General features: G+C 38.9%; 1 long non-coding RNA gene across 1 annotated transcript; it reads left to right on the forward strand.

Moving 5' to 3' along the window:
* The first annotated feature begins 331 nt into the window (after positions 1–331).
* On the forward strand, positions 332–1,638 carry LOC123585420. The gene is made up of 2 exons (XR_006706151.1): positions 332–482; positions 1,510–1,638. It is a non-coding gene; the product is annotated as an uncharacterized LOC123585420 (long non-coding RNA).
* The last annotated feature ends 8,311 nt before the right edge of the window (positions 1,639–9,949 follow it).

Raw genomic sequence — 9,949 nt, forward strand, 5'->3', positions numbered from 1 at the left:
CCAGGCACTCTTATCAAAGTGCAGTCTTATTTCAACTCATATTTCAGGAGAATCTCACTTTGTAGTAAGAGAATTCTGACCCATCATTCCCTTGGAGAATCTCCAGATTTCTGCTGGTAATATCCAACAATTGGCTTAAAGTGCACCCCAAAACTGACACCTGATGAAAGCCAAAAGATCCACTAACACATTCAAGTCTCAGAGCACATCAAAGGCAGAGCAATGCCTAACATCACTTGGAATCTCCACTCTCCTTTCAGTGTATTCCTAGCATTGTGACTCTAGAATCACATTCGGAATCCCAAGAACAACAAATGGCATGACTACCACATGCATGCTGTAGTCTAGCGTAATATTAAAGATCTTGAAACTCTGAACGCTGCTCATGAAACAACTAAAAGAGGATGAAGAGTTCTGGATGGGCATTCCCATCCCCAGGCAGGGACCACTGGCCTCTCTTCTGAGCCCTCATGGCCCTCTGTGTATGTTTTTTTGGTTTTTGTTGTACTTTGTCCACGCTCTCATAATTATCTGTTTATGCTTCCATGTCCCAAACTAGACTTTGATTTCCTCTATGGTAGGGTCTACGTTTGATTCCTTTTTTGATTTTCCAGTCTAAGACACTGCCTAGCATAGACAACTCATTTAATAAATGTTTGTTGAATTAAATTGAATCCTAGCTTCATAAACAGAACCTTAGAACTCATACTTACCCAAGATGATAATAATTCAACTTTCTTGAATTTATCTTCAAAGAACTTGCTAAAGTAGAGTAACATGATAACATCACGACCAACTCTCTTGTTGGGTTTGAACATGAGATTCCTTCTAGGGGAAACCTGTCAATCTCTGTTTAACTTGAGTCTAGATTTCAAAGGGTAAAATTCAGATAGTACCCTGGACCTCCAAATGAGTTCATGATATAGGAGAGTTTTATCAAGTCCCCTATTTTCTCTTACCCAGGATTCATTCAAGGTCAATACTGGTTGATGACAGCTCTATATCTTTCTCTTCAAGAGGCTTTGCTAAATGTGGATGGAGGTATAAAGAAACTCAAATTATTGGTCCCTTGGGATTTTCTCAAGAGATTACTGAGTGGCTGGCTGGAGTTCCTTTAGCATAGCATAGAATAGAATATAAATGTTTTGGCTTCAGAATCAAACTGATCTGGGTTTAAATCCCAACTATAACTTTCAATAGCTGAGAGATATTGGGTGTGTTATTTTATCTGAACTTTATTTCTCTCAGTTAGAAAGTGAGGATAAAATATCAACTTACTGAGATTGTGCAGCATAGAGTTCCTATGCAAGTACTCAAAAACTACTAGTTACCATTGTCATGAATAATTATTATTCCACACAAGTGGCTCCAGAGAGGGTAAAGTGTGATGTTGCATACACCTACCTGGCCCAAACTTAGAGGACACATCTCCCTACATATTTCTTTTCTCTGATGTAGACCATATAACAGTGAGGCCATAAGTAAAAGTGGGTTTATCTTGGTCCATAGAACTGCCATCATCAAACAGAGAAGACCAACACCTAACAGACAAATTGCTGTGATATTCCCATTCTCGGTAACTTTATGCTTATCCATGAAGTTCTTCCTCTTCTTTGGAAATTAAACCATGATTAATTATTTGTGTTCAGCCCATCCTAACCCAAAGCCACCAATATTTTAGGATTAAAAGTCTCAGAAGCACCACAGTTGAGAAATTTCTGTGTCTAGCTAAAATGGAGTAACAGGAACTAGATTTACTCTCCCACCTGAAATAACTTAAAAAACAAACTAATATATGAAACAATGGGTTTCAAGATATCGGACATCAGTGATGCTCCTTGAGAAATCAAAACAAAGGAGATGCTCCCTACAATTACTGTGACTTTCCACCTGGAGAGTTTCCAGGTTGCACAGCATGGAAAGGAAACCCAAGTAGAATTTATCAAACTTTCTGAGATGAAGAGATGAAGTTAGGAGTCCAGAGAGGACAAGGTGGCTAGAGTTCAGAGGACAGAGGACAAAGATGAATGAGCTACAGAGAGCAAGCTTGGGAGAGCTACAGACGATGTCTCTTGAGTCCTGATCAGTACATATATGGAAATAAACTACCCAGACCAGGTAAAAAAACAAACATGAAGGAATTATCAGGAGCACACTTGGAATTCAAACAGGATCAAATAATATTTCCTGTTCTTATCAGCCAGAATAGAGAATATAACTCATAGGATATTGGGTAGCTACTCCAAAGAGTTTTGTTTCAATAGTGGGGCACAGTTTGCCTTACACTAAATACTGCTCTGGTGTCACCTAACAGAATTTTAAATTAAAGCTTTTAGTTTTACGATTTTAATCATTTTATGATTAAATGGTTTCCAAGTAGCTTAACTGCATTAAAAAAATCTCAAGAATATTTGTAGGAATACAAAAATATCTACCCACCCTACAAGGTACAATTGTCAATGTTTGACGTCCAATAAAATATTCCAGGAATGTAAAGCAGCAGGAAAACATAGCCCATGATAAGGAGAAAAACCAATCAATGGAAATAAACCCACTAATAATATATGGAATTAGTAGTAAGGGACATTATAATAGTCAATACTTCCCATATGTTTAAATGCTGGAGAAAAGATAGAGCATGGAGGCAAGACATGGAGGAAACTCAAATGTAGATCACTAAGTGAAAGAAACCAATATGAAAAGGCTATATACTGTACGACTCCAATTATGTGACATTTTGGAAAAGGCAACACTATGGGGCCAATAAAAATATCAATGGTTTCAGGGGATGAGAGAGTGACACATAGAAGAGGCAGAGCACAGAGGATTTTTAGAGCACTGAACATGCTCTGTGTGATAGTATAATGACACACAGATATATTATTATATATTTGTCCAAACTTGTAGAATGTACAAAACCAAGAGCAAACCCCAAGGTAGACTATGGACTTTAGATAATTATGATGAATCAATGTAGGTTCATCCAAAGTAAAAAGTGTGTCATCCTAATAAAGGATATCAATCGTTGGAGGAGACTGCATGTTCAGGAGAAAAAGTCATATAGGAACTCTCTGTACTTCCCTCTCAGTGTTAAAGTCTTTAAAAAATAATAACTATCACCCTAGAATCCTACAGCTAACAAACATATATTTCAAACATGAAGATGAATAATGACTTTTTAGACAAACAAAAGCTGAAATAATTACTCACGAGCTAACTTGCACTATAAGAAATGTTAAAGACATTTAGATAGAACAAAAGTAATATGGATGGAATGTGAATGTACACAGAGGAAAGAAGAGCTATGGAAATAGTGCTATGTAGGTAAATATAAAGACATTTCTCACTATTTAAATCGCTTTAAAATATAATTGATGTTTAGATGGAACAACATATTCTGCAGTTTATAACACAGAAGTATCTGATGATAATAGTACAAAGGCCAGGAAAGTTGCATATAGCTGTATATAGTTGTAAAGTTCTACTACACTTGAAGAAGCAAAATACTTGTGGACAGCAGGCTGTGTGTTATTAAAGATGTATAATGCAGAACCAATAGTAGTCACTGAAATAACACAATAAAGAGTAATTGTCAACAAACTGATAAAAGAGATAAAATAGAAACATAAGAAATACTCAATCCAAAGAATGAAGAAAACTAGGAAAAGGGGAAGAACAGCTGCAACAGGTAGAAAGAAATTTTTTCTTAATTTTATTTGTGAGAGAGCAAGAGCGAGAGAGAGCAATCAGGGGAGATGGGCAGAAGGAGAGAGAGAGAATCCCAAGAAAGCTCCATGCTCAGCTCGTAGCCCAACTCAGGGTTCAATCCCAGGATCATGACCTGAGCTGAAATCAAGAGTCAGACCCTCAACTGACTAAGCCACTCAGGTACCTCGAAAAACATTTTAAAGTCAGTCCCATTACTTAAGAAAAATCAATGCAGAGGATTTTTAGGATAAACTACTCTGTATGATACCATAATGGTAGGTGCAGGTCATTATATATTTATCTAAACCCCAGAATGTACAACATCAAGAATAAACCCTGTTGTGGACTTTAGACTCTGGGTGATAAGCATGTGTCAATGTAGGCTCATCAAGTGTAACAAAGGTACCACCTGCTAGGGGATGTTAATAATGAAGGGAAACAGGGCACCTGGGTCATTCAGTTGGGTAAGCATTGGACTGTTGACTTCAGCTCAGGTCATGATCTCATGGTTTGTGAGTTCGAGCCCCCCATCTGGGCTCTGCGCTGACAGTGACTGAGGTATGTGGGGAAGTCTCTGAATTTTACATTCAATTTAGCGGTGAACCCAAAACTTCTCTAAAAAATAAAGTTTATTTTAAAAAAGAAAAGCAAACAGGAAAAACATGAAAATCCCATTTTATTCCTCTTATTTCCACTCCCCTGTGATAGTCTGATTAGCAACTTTCCCTTCTACTTTCTATCTATACGCTTACATACCTTGCATACGTGCATGTACATATACACACGTGCAGCTTTTTGGTTTTTTAAACACACGTGGAATATAATATTGTTCTGATACTTGTTTTACCTTATGTGCCTTAAAGCTCTTCCTATGTTAATACATGTATCTTTACCTCAATCTTCTTAATGGCTACATAAATTCTATAGAAATGTGCCATATTTTATTTAGCTTTTAAACGCTTGACTTTCATTTTCCAACTCATATTTCTATAGTGTTTTAATTTTTCCTATAAATGTGTAATGCTTTGTATGGCGGCGGAGGAAAAGTTAAAAAACAAACAAACATAGGAGCATCTGGCTGACTCCATCGCAAGAGCATGCAACTCTTGATCTCAAGGTTGTGAGTTCAAACCCTATATTGGGTGTGTGGAGATTACTTAAATAAATAGAACTTAAAAAACAAAAATACCATCTCTTGGGGCACCTGCGTGGCTCAGTTGGTTAAGCGTCCAACTCTTGGTTTTGGCTCAGGTCATGATCTCATGTTCATAGGATCAAGCCCCAAGTTGGGCTCTGCGCTAACAGCTGGACCCTGCTAGGGATCCTCTCTCTCTCTCTCTCTCTCTGCCCCTCCCCTACTCGCTGTCTCTCTCGAGATAAATAAACCTTAAAAGTTTTTTTTTTTAAAATACCATCTCTGGCAGTCTGGACATCCTCAAGCACTGGAAATGCCACAGTCCCTGACACCCCAAGAATTTTAGTCATGCCCTTCCTCTGAAGGCAAGTCATTTCAACCATTTCACATCCCTCAAATTAGACCCTCCAGTTCTAAAGGCCTTAAGCTACATGTGAGTTTTAAGAACACTCAACCTGTTATAACCAATCTTGTCATTTATAAAACAAGGTTAATAATATTCATGTCATAGGGTTGTCATGTGAGAAGACGGCACACGTAAAGGGCAGCCCCTAGGATATATAGCTGGCTGTCTCCCAAGAAAACCAGCAACTACAGAAGGGAAGTCTAAGATTCTTTTTTATCTTTCTTAAATTATTTTAGATTTAATGTACACAAGAATCATAATCACCTGGGGTGCTTATTAAAACCATACATTCCAGGCCTCACCTACAAAAGTTTGTATCTAGTTGGTTTGAGTGAAGTCAGGAATCTGCACGGTCAGCAGGTGACACTCCGGGTGTTGCTGACACAGCTGGCCCATAGACCCCACTGGAGAAACTGTCGGGCTCCACTGGAGCTAAGTCAGAACAGGAGCTACTATGGCTGCTACAATGATGCCCAAACTTAATGAGGTGAAAATGAGGAAAAGAGTGGTCCAGCTCGCATTTCAGTCCCGTTCTGTGACTTCATGCGGAAGGGCATGAAAATACTCAGACAAGAACACCAAAGGGCAGTTAATCTTGAGCAAATACTGAGGATGTAACCTAGGAATGCGTTAAGTCCCTTACATTTCTGGCCTAATACTAGGAAGTCTTTAGAGATGACTTATGTAATGGCTGGGGATATGAAACCAAGGCTCCTGGCCCCTGATCTTAACTGTCAAAGTTTGAGTACAAGCAATAGAACTCTGTTTGGCCTGTATTTGGTAGTGTATGCTGCATTCAGTTAGCCAACTGTGCCTGCTTGATTATCTTTCTTAGAAAGAGAGGAAAAGAGTGCAAGTAGAGGAGAGGGGCAGAGGGAAGGAGGGAGAGGGAGGGAGACAGAGAGAGAAGGAGGGAGGGAAGGAGGGAGAGAATGAATGAATCCAGAGCAGGCTCCATGCACAGCACAGAGTCCGACTTGGGTGCTTGATCCCAGGACCCTGTGATCATTACCTGAGCCAAAATCAAGAGTCAGATGCTTGACTGAGGCACCCAGGTGTCCCTGTGCCTACTTTATAATCAAGCTTCAAAAGGACTTTTTTTTTTTTTTACCTGAGTTGGCATAATTTAAATAGGTCAACTTTTACATGCACTATATATACAGGCATTAAGAAAGACCAGCAAATCCTTAGGTCAATGGTTCATTTAAGAAACATTTATTGAATACGCCCTTGTCTCTGGTATACATCTTCACTAGGCTACTTTGAGATTTTCTTCAAATGTCACTTCCCTTGGCAGGCATTATGCTCCCAGGCACAGTGAATTTTTTGAAATGATTTATAAATGTATTCATTCATTTATAGTTATACCTTGACTTGTGCCCCCAGAAATTCAGATTGATGTTAAATATTATACAAAGGATTTTATGGCTTGAAGGAGTTTTATTATAACACTAATCTCAATGTAATAAAATTCACTATTTACATATCTATTCCCCAGACAGATCACAAACTTCATGAAGAGAGACTGTATCTTACTCATCATTGAATCTCAACATATTAAGTGTTCAGTAAATGAATATAGACACACATCTATAAGCACAACCAAGTGAAGGCTAAGTGAATGCTGGCCTTCAAAGTAGTACCTTGGGATACAGCACATATTTCCAATAACACACTGTATAGAATCCCTTCCCAAGCTGAGGTGATCTTCAAAACAAATTTCAAAAGTACACCAAAAAAAGAACTAATTTAGTTTTCCTTTTGATTTTTCCATAAAACATCTCTTCTCCAAAATTGATCACACATGACTATAGGCCATTTCCAGTAGTCAAATTTCTCCTTAAAGGATTAAGAATCTCCACAACCAAAGGTATAAATCTTGTTATAGATGACCTCTAAACATTTTAATCCTGACCTACCTCAGTGACTCCACCCATCTCTCATTCCACCCATTCCCAGAAAGCTACTTTGATTTAGAAACTTGAGCTCAAACCCCAGTCCCACCACCTGTTATCTTATTCATGGGCAAGTTATTTGAGCTCTCAGTTTCAGTAGTGGTTACTTTTACGTGTCAAGTTGGCTGGGCCATGTGGTACCGAGATAATTGGTTAAACATTATTCTGGATGTGTCTGTGCTTCTAGATGAGACTAATATTTGAATTGGTAAATGAAGTAAAGCAGATTGTTCCCCCCAATGTGGAGTAAGAAAGAATTCACTCTATTTTCTAGCTGACAATGGTCTACTCCTGCACTTGGTCTGGAACTGTACCACTGGCTTTCATGGGGCTCCAAAGAGCAGATCATGGGACTTCTCAGCTTCCATAACCATATGAGCCAAGTCCTTGTGATAATACCTCCTACCTCCCCTCCATACACACACACACACACACACACACACACACACACACACACACACTACCGGTTCTGTTTCTCTGGAGGACTCTAATACACTCCGTTTCCTTTGCTGTGACATAGGAAAAGTAAGAGCCATATATTTTAACACTATGCTAAATATTTTGTATCTCTTATCTCAGTTAATACTTCAGCTGTCATACGATGTAGGTACCATTAATATGATCATCCCTTTACATTCCTGCTTATTGAAAGTTTTTACTTCCTTGAGGCATTGACTTCACTTGAACTAGTATCTCCCCACCACCAACAGACCAAGAGGAAAGAATTTAATGGATCCCAGCTAGTGGTTTGTCCCTTTGGGAAACAAATTCTCTGACAAGGCTAACCAATGATCTGATGGGCTTGTTTGGCCACCTTCCCACACCTGGGACATTCAGCATTGTTCAGGGAAAATTGGTAGTGGTGGGGAGATGTTGGTCTCTTGTTAACACAATGGCAATTTATACTTACAAATCCACTCTTGTCAGGGTGGTAGAGACCTAGACTCCCTGAGACTCAGAAGCTACGGACTTGGCAAGCTCACTGAGGTTGGACTTGTATTTCGACAGAAAAGGTAAAATGCACCAGGGTGTGTTCTTCAGATAATAGTGATCTCCTATGCACTGGTCTTCTGCTGTATTCAAATCCCTGGAACTGTGCCCAGCACCTGGCTATCTTTAAAATAATATGTGAAATGGGTGGCTAAATCCAGTAACTCTAGGCCTCCCTAAGAGGGGCAGCTCCAGAGATCAATAGCTCTGAACTAGTCTTTCTATGGCTGTATGATCAAGACAGAAATCCACACATCTAGAAACATGTTCAGTAAATATTTTTGCCCTTAACAAATTCTTCAGTCCTTCTCTTGAGGTGTAGAATAAAAAACCCTGGAAGAGTACGGGTGAGACTTCTGGAGGAGGCTGGAGCTCCCTCTAGGGGTGAAAATAAAGTATCCTAAAAAACGCAGCACTGGTTCTGCAGGTTGTTTTTTAAGAAGAAAATGTTTTAATGTCATAAAATATACCAACATCACCATAACAACTTCACAGAGTGATAGATTTAACAACACTCCTTTGCGTACATGGTCATTCAAATGTTAAGTGCCAGTTATATACCTGGACTGTGTAAGGTACGTGATATTTGGATATTTAAGTTGAGGATATGGGAATATGGAGAAATAGGAACTCTTGTACATTGTTGGTGAGAATGTAAACTGGATACAGCTGCTATGGAAAGCAGTATGGAGGCTCCTCAAAAAATTAAAAAATAGAACTCTCATATGATTCAGCAATCTCTTTTGTGTTCATATCCAAAGGAAATAAAATCAGGATCTCAAAGAGATAACTATACCCCCATGTTCATTGCAACATTATTCATAATAGCCAACATATGGAAACAACCTAAGGGTTCATTGACAAGTGAATGGGTTAAAAAATGTGACCACACACGCACGCGTGCGCGCACACACGCACGCATACACACACACACACACACACACACACACACACACTGGAGTACCATTCAGCCTTAAAAAATGAAAAAATTCTGGCATTTGCGACAACGTTGCTGAACCTGGAGGTCATTATGCTAAGTGAAATAAGCCAGACACATAAAGACAAATACTGTATGGTATCACTTACATGTGGAATCTAAGAGAGTCAAACTCATAGAAGCAGATAGTATTGTCAAAAAGAAAATCATAGGCATAAATGGGGTCACTTATGCCAGGCCAAATCACCAAACAGAGGCTTAATACCTAAATTAATCACAGTTTCATCCTCCCTCAGCAATGTAGTCTTCACCAGTCAGTCAGGAAATTTCTAACCAATACCAATGAGGTAATCTGTCACATGGGCCCTCTCTAACCCCCAAAGGAAGAGGAGATAATCTGCATAAGACTCCCTGCTCTTCCCCAAAGGGAAAGTGACCTTGCCTGAAACAATCTTTTTTCTTTTTCCTAATAACTTCTTGCCTCACCCTCCTTCCTATAAAAACCTTCCATTCTGTACAACTTCTCAGAGCCCCCTCCACCTGCTAGATGGGGTGCTGCCTGATTCATGAATCCCTTAATAAAACCAATTAGATCTTCAGATTCATTCAGTTGACGTTTTGTTCTTTAATAGAATAGTAGTTGCCATGGGCTAGGAGTAAGGGGAAAATGGTGAGATATTAGTCAAAGGTTACAAAGTTTTAGGCAGTATGAAAAAGTTCTGGAGAGCGAATGTACTGCATAATGACTATAGTTAATGATACTGTCTTGTATACTAGAAATTTGTGAACAGTAAATCCTAATTGTCACAAAAAAGTGT

This window comes from Leopardus geoffroyi, chromosome C3 (assembly GCF_018350155.1).
Source record: "Leopardus geoffroyi isolate Oge1 chromosome C3, O.geoffroyi_Oge1_pat1.0, whole genome shotgun sequence".
Taxonomy (NCBI): domain Eukaryota; kingdom Metazoa; phylum Chordata; class Mammalia; order Carnivora; family Felidae; genus Leopardus; species Leopardus geoffroyi.